The sequence below is a fragment of the Macaca mulatta genome, chromosome 1, assembly GCF_049350105.2.
Source record: "Macaca mulatta isolate MMU2019108-1 chromosome 1, T2T-MMU8v2.0, whole genome shotgun sequence".
NCBI lineage: Eukaryota > Metazoa > Chordata > Mammalia > Primates > Cercopithecidae > Macaca > Macaca mulatta.
This window is the reverse complement of record NC_133406.1, coordinates 108,964,161-108,974,060: the sequence shown is the minus strand read 5'-3', so window position 1 is coordinate 108,974,060 and position 9,900 is coordinate 108,964,161.

The window sequence follows — 9,900 nt, the reverse complement described above, 5'->3', positions numbered from 1 at the left end:
AATATGCTTTGGTAGGGGTATGAGAGGAGGCAGGATACGGAGTCCCTTACATTTTAGTATGAATGCATTCACCAGGGGAAGTTTAGAACTGTAGGAGAATTCTCATGGTTGAAGAATAAAGTATCAAGAAAGAGAGACAAAGGCAAACGTTCTTCGCTTCACATTTTGTGTGTAAAGTGGATGCGCTGTGTTCTACAGCCAAATTTGGGATGACAAGTGGCCTATGTGAGGAGATACAGTGAAAGAGAACCCCTCTAGCATGCAGCATTATTTTTAGTCACTTTTCAATTATGAGCAATAATAGAAAATAATTATTAATAGTATTAATAGCAATTTCTCAACAAAATCACTTTGCTTGGTAAGTATTTTGGATTTTATTGAGTGCTTTAAGCCACGTGTTGGCGGTGACTTAGTTCAAGCTGAATTGTAGAGACATAATTTTTCTAACTTCCTTTGACTTGCTTCCCCCGCTGCTCTCTGTCCCCACTGCCCAACCTCAGCTTGTTAAGAGATCCTGACTCAGGGACCAGCCTAGCTGAACTCTCCCTACACCTACCCCATCCACCTTGGGAGATTTCCAGGCCACGCTCTCCATGAGCTGAGCACTTGGTGATGTGTTTGTGAGAAGGAGACTCTCAGTCCACCTTGCTTCTCTCTCCATTTAGACTCTAAACAGAGGTAGTGGTAAAATCACCTGAGAAAATCCAGGAGCAGAGGAGTGGAGACTGAAGAGGAGAGCCCATGTTGTGAGGAGCGAGCGGCTGGCAGGTGAGTGTTTATCTCTCTCTGAGCTGACTCTGAGCTTTCTTTTCCCCATGTAAATGAAGCAAGGGAGGAGAAGGCCCCCAGAGTATAGACAGGGCCCAGGCTGCCTTTTTCATAGCAGCCATTCTCTGAAAAGCTTCTTCAAAAACTCCACTTTGATAACCCCAGTGCCTGAGCAAGTCACATTGGAACTCTCTGTGAAGAGGCAGGCTCTCAGCCGGCTGTGTGCAGTGTCTTTGAGAAGAGAATACAAACCCTGGGATATTGGATAGAAATTAGGCTGTCGAACACACAGCCCAAGGTCTCCAGGAATAGAAGAAACATGGTGGAGTTTGACAAACTGGGTGAGCATCCTGTGGTCACATTCGCATACTGTGTGCCTTTGGGCAAGCTGCTTAGCCTCTCTCTGCCGCAATTCCCCTATATGGAAGTGGGAATGATAATTCCTATCTCGTCATTATGAAGATTGAAAATAGTGCCCATAGCGTGTTCAGCATAGTGCCAGACATGCTGGAGATGCTCAAGGAGGACTGGGTTGGCAGGAGGGACAGATATTTGGTTGAAAAAGTGTGCCCTGAGCTTCCTCCACATGAGAGGTACTGAGCAAACCCTCAGGGAGGAACTAAGATATGTGGGGGAAGGTTTTCAAAGTTTGAGGAGGAAACAAGCTATGTAAATACATGACTATAATAGTGAACAGGTGGCCTCCAGGAGTGGAGAGTCAGCGGCTTTGGAAAGAGAGAGCTAAAAGGCATGTCCTCATATCAGACAGCTCGGGGAAAATGTTGTGTCTGGGTTGGGCCTTGAAGGAGGAGTTTTGACCGGAGATTATGATAGAAAAATACATCATGTAAAGGGGAAAGCATGAGCAAAGAAGTAAGGGGGTAAAAACCTGAAGACTTTAGAGAAGAACTAATAGGTTGGAGATTAGGATCCCTGTGACATACGTGAAGAAAACTGGAAGGTAACAAAGCTGTCCATGAAGCTAGAAGGTAAGTTAAGGCCAGAGGGTTTGCGTGCCTTGAATGTGCAGCTTAAATGTTCAGAATTCTCCAAAAAGCAAAGAGCCATTGCACGTTGTTGAGTACATATTTTGGAGAGACGGCTCCACTTTTCAGAGTAGCCAAGTACCCCCAGAGCAAGTGCCTGGCCCAGCCATCCTGTTTCATCAGAAGAACAAGGAATGTGGCCACCACTGAACAGGGAAATGAGGGAGGGCAGGCAGGCAGGGAGAAGTACTAGTGAGTTACACCGTTATAAATACACTTTAGGGCCGTGTGACTTGGCCATAAATCGCCGCACTGTGCTCAGGTGATGTCACCCGACGCTCGGCTGTATTTATAGCTTTGTTCACTGTTCCCTGGGATTTTTTTCTTGGCACATTCGAGGTAATAAGTGTCTCCCCCACACATACTCATCCTGAACAACAGAAGATAAACTTTTATGCCACTTCTGTTTGTCTTCTCCCAGCTCCTTGGAAGGATGATTTCCTGGACTTATCAAGTGCCTGCTTAGTTGAGAATATTCTCCTGCAGTTCAATTGCTAGCCCCCAGGCTTTGTACTCTGAAATGGAGCTCAGCCTCCTCTCTACTCCAGGAAATCCTTTGTGGAACTCAGAATCAGAAATATCTCCCTTTTTGCCAGGCACTCTGGTAACAACTGTGAACAACAACAGTACAGGCTCTACCTGCACAGGGCTTATGATCTAGCATGGGAAACAGACACTGAATACTTAGTTAGAAGGGAGATGAATGTTACTAGTGGAAATAGAAGGTTATTGAAGGCAATAACAAGGTGATCTAGCTGTCTGGAGGAATTAGAGAGGCTTCCATGGAGAAGTGGCATTTAGTGTGAGGTCTCAGGGATGAGTAGCACTTAGCTTAGGGGGCGAGGTTGGGGTAGAGCCCTGGGAGGAAAAGAACATTGCAGGCAAGGGAACCCCATGTGCCAAGACCCCAAACAATGAGAGAAATATGGCCAGTCCCTAAAACTTAGTGAAGCCTGGTGGAGTTGGAGTATAAAGGATAAGAAGGGGAGTGGAGAGCAGTGGGGTTGGGAGGGAAGGCAAACTTACTCCAGGCAGGCTCTAGGAACCAACGGGAAGTTGCTGTATCTGATCCTAAGGGCAATGAGAGCCCCGGTGAGTTTTAAAGAGTGGAGTCATGTGGTCAAATTTGAGCTTGAGAAAAATTATTAGGCTTGGGCTCATGCAGAAAGGCCTTGCTGGTGTTGAGGCAAGAGATAATACACATGGAGCAGGGTGGTGGCAATGAAGATGGAAGCAAATAGGCCACTACCTGGGAAAGCCAATCCACAGGATTTGGAGACTGTTTGAATGTGAATGGGGATGAAGAGAGTATGTACTCGCAGATGTCTGGTCTGAACAATAGAATGGAGGTTGGTGTCATTCTCGAAAGAGGACTGCTGAAGGAGTGGCCAGGGTTTGTTGTTGTTCTGTTTTGTTTTTTACTTGGGGGACAACATTTTCCTCTGAATTAGCTTTCCTCTGGATCTATTCCCAAATCCTAGACTAGGGCTTTGCATGAGGAAGACCTATGGATGTGGGAAGCATTGAGGCTCATGGCTAAGGGCTAGTAGAAAAGGGGAAAGTGCCAATACCTGGAAGAGAGGACTTGGTACCAGGTCCTGTTTGCTGGCTGTGTCTTGGAGGCTGGAATAGAAGCACTGGAGAGATATTAAACCAACATTCTCCATCTGTCCATTTAGGAAATGCCATCTGAGCCAGCAGCCAGACCCTGCCTGGCAGGTAGCATGAGGCCTGTTCCCTGGCACAGAAGCCGGAAAGCCAGTGGAAGTAGAGAGGAGTTCCACCGTCCTGGAGCTTGGCTGTCACAGGTAGGAAGGCACCAAGTCAGGTGAAAGGAGTAGGAGTCAGAAAATTGCTCCCCAACTCTGGACCTGGGGAAGAATCTTGGCTCTGGTTCCTTGAGAGGAAATGAGCCGAAAGTTTCCAGAAGTAGTTCTCAAACACAGAGAATTTGCAGAATGCCCTATGGGCCCTGATGGAACCCACTAAAAAGCATCCCCAGGGAATATCTCGTAACTCAATATTAGAGACAAATAATATTACAGTACCATGGGGGCATCAGAGTTAGCAGGAAACTGAGCCCAGAGAGGGGAGCCATCTAATCTAAAGCCACACTCAGACTCTGACTAAAGATCCTGAATCTCCATTTCTAGGAAACTTTTCTTGATGCCTGCAAGCTGAGTTGAGTGACTCCTGTTTTGCACTAAAAAACACAGGCATTTTTCTATCTGCACTTCCCAACTCTGTTGTAATTATCTGTCTGTCTTTCCCACTAGAGGACGAGGTTTTGGACAACAAGGGGGTGTGCTTCATTCTTCTTTATATCCCAAGTGCTTCTCCCAGTGCCTGGCATAGAGTGAGCTTTTAATACATGTTTGTGGGATGAATAGATGAATGAATGGGTGAATGGACTAATTACTTAATTAATCTCAACCAAAACCCTTAGCAAACCTCTACCAGGGGGTTATACGGGTTGGAGTGACATTGTTAAGAGTTGTGCTTTAAGTTAACGGGCTCTCTTATAGTTAGGGTTAAGTAAGCTTAGCCCTTATATTTCCACTCATATGAACCTTATTTAATTTCACTCTTCAACTGCCATGATGTTCAGTGTCCTTAATAGAACTTCAGGCCATAATCCTAGCTGCAAACTCAATCTCATTTCTAGCTTGGATGAAAACATAAAACATAACCCTCTAAACCAGTTCTGATACTAAATGGATCCAATGTGTGGGTGGTTTTAGGTCTTCAAGGAAGCACTGAGGAATGTTAAAGGCCAAGAAACTCTGGGCTTGGGGACAGAATCCAAGAAAACTAAAACCGAGAGCCAAAGGAAGATGAGAGACTTCTCCCTTTTCCTCAGTGTCCCTTGCTTCCTGCTCACTCGATTCTCTGCTTTCCAGACTCTTACAGAAGACTAGAGTCACATAATGGTCAGAGCCATTTAGGTATCAGGAGTGTCTTTGCTGAAAAAAGGCATTTGGAATGAGACTGGGGTACAGGGGTGGGAAAGATGGAGTTAGTGAGAAACATAGGTGAATCCTAACCTGAGTGGCCTGGGTTCTAGTCCCAGGTCTACTGTGCCTTCCCTTGTGACCTCTGACAGACCATTTTGCCACCTCTAAGGGGAATGGACTTCATGCTGTCTCTAGTTGTGCAGCTTCCCATATGAGTTATTAATTCATTATTACTGTCTCCATTTTTTCCAAAAAGTCTATTTCCCACTGCCCTTCCCCCCCCCCCCAACATACCCACTCCCCATCTCAAGGCCTCTGCCTGAGTTGCTGAACGCTAACACTCTTCTCCTTTTTTCTGAACAGGTCTCCTCAACCAGGCTACTCATTGGAAGCAGGGATCTTCCAATCCCCGTGATTCAGGCAATGAGATATTCATTAAACCTAATAAGAGATAACTGGTTCATTTAGTACAAATTGCCCTCCCCCCAACACTTCCCCTGCCATACTGGAGCTGGCATATGAAGCAATGGAAAGGGAAGGGCTGAAAATGGGTGGTGTGGAATGGATCCCAGTCATTCGCAGGCAATGCTGGCACATGGTATATATATACACTGGGAGCCTATCTTTGCCAAGGTCATTCTTTCTAAGTCCCTGCCTCTGAGCAGCTTCAACCCATCCAAAACATTTCTCCCTAAATATTTTGGATACTTCTCAGTAGACAGTCCTTTATGGTGGCTAGCGTCTAGTCTTTCTTGTTCAATAGCAGCACTGCTTCTTAAGTGTCCTCTGACACCCATGCCCCATCCATGCAGCCTGACCTCCTTCGTCTACCACCTTCCCCTTCTATAGGAGGCCTAAGATGGCCACTTAACCTCACTGCTGTCCCCGGTGCCTAGTCTCTGTTGCACGTCTTACTGGCATCCTCATATCTTAATGTATCAGGGATCTGGGCCTCCTTGGAATATCTTCTTCGCTCTGCACAGATGTCAGAGAGGGCGAACAACTATCATTTCAACCACTGAGATCCCTGTTCCTTGGCAAGATACCAAGCATAGGTGGCAAAACTGAGATGAGGAAACGCCAGTCCCCAGGCCCAGAATTCTTCTTCACTTTTTTTACAGGACCAGATACTCTTTACAGAGAGGCCAGCCTAGCTGGACCCAGGCTCAGGGCCCCCTGGCCACTAAGGAGAGGTCTGGGGCACTTTGACTGATGCTGTCTTTCCTCTTGCCCCACTCTCCCCTCACAGTGCAGATTGGAGACTTTTTTCACTGCCATATGGCAGTCCCTTACCCCTGCCCTTTTTCTTGTACGTCTCAAAAGCTGGGCATCTTAAGGAAAAGGAGCACAAGAGAAATAAACTGGTATAGCAGCAGGAAATCTCAAGGCTGAATATCTGGAAGGACTTACGCAGTTACCTGGGCTGGGAGATACAAAAGTGGAGAAGGGATGAAGAGCCCCCTTTGCTGGGAGGACTTCTGAAAAAGGGGTACATCTCTCACTGTCACTTCTCTGGGCTATAGTCTGCAGCAGGGAAGAGACAAGGTGACCTCTGGTGATCCCTTACCCTTGGGACTCGAGGTTTCTTTTAGGGTCAGGATTATTTTCCCAGCTGAGAATAAGGATCTCACCCTTTCTCTCCTCTGTCTCTGGTAAGCAGCAGGGACACAATACTCCACCTCTCTAGGGGGAAAAAGGACAATTTATAGAATTGTTCTGCTGTTCTTAGCCCTCGTTGAGACAAAGAATACATTTCCGTCTCTCAAGGTGGCTTCTCCTGCTGATGGTCATAAATTGCCTTCCTGCTCACTCCCTGACCTCTTGATCTTTGTGCTTTTGTGCTCAAAAATTATTAATATTTCTCTTAACTCCATATATAACCTTTGGCTGTTTCTCTCCTTTTTTCCAGGTGAAGTAGCATCCTTAGGGATTACTTCCTCCGCCTCCGCGCCTGCCTGCTTCTGTTGGGGGCAGGGCTCTGTGCATGAGGATGAAGACAAATCCACAGGAGGAAGATTCAAAAGATCTCTGTTTGGGAAAGCTCCAAAACTGAAAAATAATCACAGCTAGCATTTACTGAGCATATGCTGTATGCCTAGTATTGTTCTAAGGGCTGTATGGATATGAACTCAATCCTCACAACTACTCCATAACATAAGTACTATTATTATCCCTGTTTTCATATCAAAGAAACAAGAGCTAGAGAGGTTAGCCACACAAAATGTCTAAGGTCACACAGAAAGGAAGGGGAAGAACCTAGATTTGAATCCCTGTCTGGTTTCAGGGCCCATGTGCTTTGCTGTCAACTACTCTGCCAGGTACCTCTCTGATAGGGAAAGGCTTACCCAGCTTTTGCTCTGCCCTCAGGGAGTTCCAGAATGGTGTGACATGCATGTGCCTTGCCCCACAAGAATCCCCAAGTTTGATAGGAGAGGCAGATATCCTGTCCTAGGAAGATATGTCCAGTCTGATGGAAAAGACACAAGCTTTATCTTTAGATCATCTGACTGATACTAGGGACTCAGTCCCAGGATGTCTACAGTTTGATGAGTTATGTTATTAGATTCTAAGAGACTCAGTTAATTTGACTAGACCAAATTGTGAGCATTAGTGTTAAAGAGATGAGGATGGAGCAAAGTTGGGGCAGCTTAATTGGGGTTGCCCCAGGAGGGGAGGGTGATACAAGATTGGCAATAAGCAGAAGAAATGCTAGTGGATATAAGAGGGCAGGACACTTGTGTGGTGTGCAGGCTTGCTGAAGGCAATGTCTGGAAAGCAGGCGTTTGCTTCGTTTAGCAGCTCTCTACTTTGGCTGTCTACTAGAATCACCTGGGGCTATGTCTAAAAATACTGATGCTTGAACTTCACCCCAGAACGATTAATCTTTAGGGATGAGGGAATGGCACTGGTGTTTTAAAAAAGCCCTCAGGGCAGGGCATGGTGGCTCATGCCTGTAACCCCAGCACTTTGGGAGGCCGAGGCGGGTGGATCACCTGCGGTCAGGAGTTCGAGACCAGCCTGGCCAAGATGGCAAAACGCTGTCTCTACTAAAAATGCAAAAACTAGCCAGGCATGGTGACACACACCTGTAATCTCAGCTACTTGGGAGGCTGAGGCAGGAGAATCTCTTGAACCTGGGAGGTGGAGTTTACAGTGAGCTGAGATCATGCCATGGCACTCCAGCCCAGGTGACAGATCTAAACACCAACTCAAAAAGTTAAAGAATACTAATAATAAAATTAAAGGCCCTCAGGAGATGCTGTGCACAACTGGTGTTGAGGACCACTAGCTGCGGATGAGGTCTATGGGGTCTTAAGCTCTGAGATCTGGGATGCTGGATGACTTATGTGGAAGAGATTCTAGAGACGTGAGTTTGCTATGGACTGAGCTGGTGAGGATTTGGAATTAAAGGAAAGGGGGAGAGAAAAGGGAAGCTAAAGGACCAGAGGAGACAGGCCAGATTGTTGTTTTGGCTCTTAGTGAGCTAGAGAAACTTGGCTCCTCTGTTTCTAGGAACCCTCAGTTCCTTCAGGTCTGTGCCCAAATGTGGCTTTAGCAGAACAGCTTTCTTTGACTACCTGTAAGAACAGTCATTCCTCCTTCTCTCCCTCTCCCTAATCTTTTATCCTGCTTTATTTGTCTCCCATAGCATTTACCATAACCTAGTGTATTTAATATTTTTTCTACTGCCTCTCACTTTCCTCCAGAATGGAACATTAATGAAGGACTTTGTCCTTTTTTTTTTCATTATTGTCTCCCCAAAGCCTAGAATGGTGACTGGAAAATATCAGTCTGGAACTGAAGAAATATCTGTGGAATGTATGATTAATGAATGAACAAATGAAAAGCCCTATGTGTCTGTGTGTTGGTGTCTATCTGTGTACGTTCGGGATTGCAGTCCTATTTCTCTGGTCAAGGTATGGCTCTATTCTTAAACTGTGTTTGCCTGTGTTTTGGAACATATGAAGAATTCTCTGGGTCTGTGCATATGGGGCTTCCGCATATGAACTCGGGTGTTTTCCTGCCTTTCTCTGTCCTCTAGTTGTGTGTGGATGTGTCTGGACCACAGACTGATGTTAGGATCTGCGGAGGAAAGAGGAGCTGTGGCTGCTACACATCAACAGAGGGCACCAGAGAGCCACGCACCTACTTTCAGGGTCAGAAATTAAGAAATCTTGGCGGGGAGTGTTAGATACCCAGGAGATCTGGGATCTGAGAGGAAAGAAGTGGAGACCTCTTTGGACCAACACATTATCGTAAAATTGTGCAATTCCTGCAACTCCTCTGTTCATCCCCAGGGTCTAGACCTCTAGGCGCCCCCAGCCACCCTGTGAGCAGAAGTATCTGGTCACGGATGAGAGGAGGAACTGGTTGCCAAACTGGGCCCTTAAGAAAGCGGAGATCCCTCCTGAATGCTCTCACGCTTCTCAGGAATTCCCTCCCTTCCTAGTTCCTCCATGTCCCTACCCTAAAAGATCTCAAACTCCAGAGTGCTTAGAGATCCTCTGGTGGCTGTCTTCTCCTCTGGCTTGCATTCAGGGAGGTGAGGCCAAGCCTTGGCCCTTCAAAGCCATCCAGTTGGCTACCTTCTCCTTCGGGGTGGGTGGGAGGCTAAGATGAACAAAGAAAGGAGTCAACTGTGCCTCTTCCAGGCCGTTAAGTCCTCCAACGCCTAGCCGTGCTAGACCTTGACTGGGTGAAGCCAAGGCAGGTCAAAGAGACAGCTCCCATTCACCAGCTCGGGCTTTTGTAGGTGGGGAGAGGCATGCATGCCTCTCCCCTCTCCAAGCATTCATTAGTCAATTGAGAATTCTTAATTTGGGGAATCTAGGGGTTAGGCTTTGGGTGTGGAATTTAAAAAGAAAGGTCTTTATGTTTATTTAACTCCCTGCCCCCCACCCCACTCCTAGACACACACACGGAAACACACACACACACACACTCTCTCTCTCTCTCTCCCCCCGCCCCCATCACATCCTCTGAGCTAGAGGCTGATGTCCCTCAGCCCATGTTCCTCCTTCACTGCTTAGTTCCATAGCCTGCGACCAAGATTGCGTCTATAAATGGGAAGGGGTGGGGTGGCCAGGGGTCCTGTTGTGCCTGCCCCAGAACCCACGACGGTCACGTTTTTC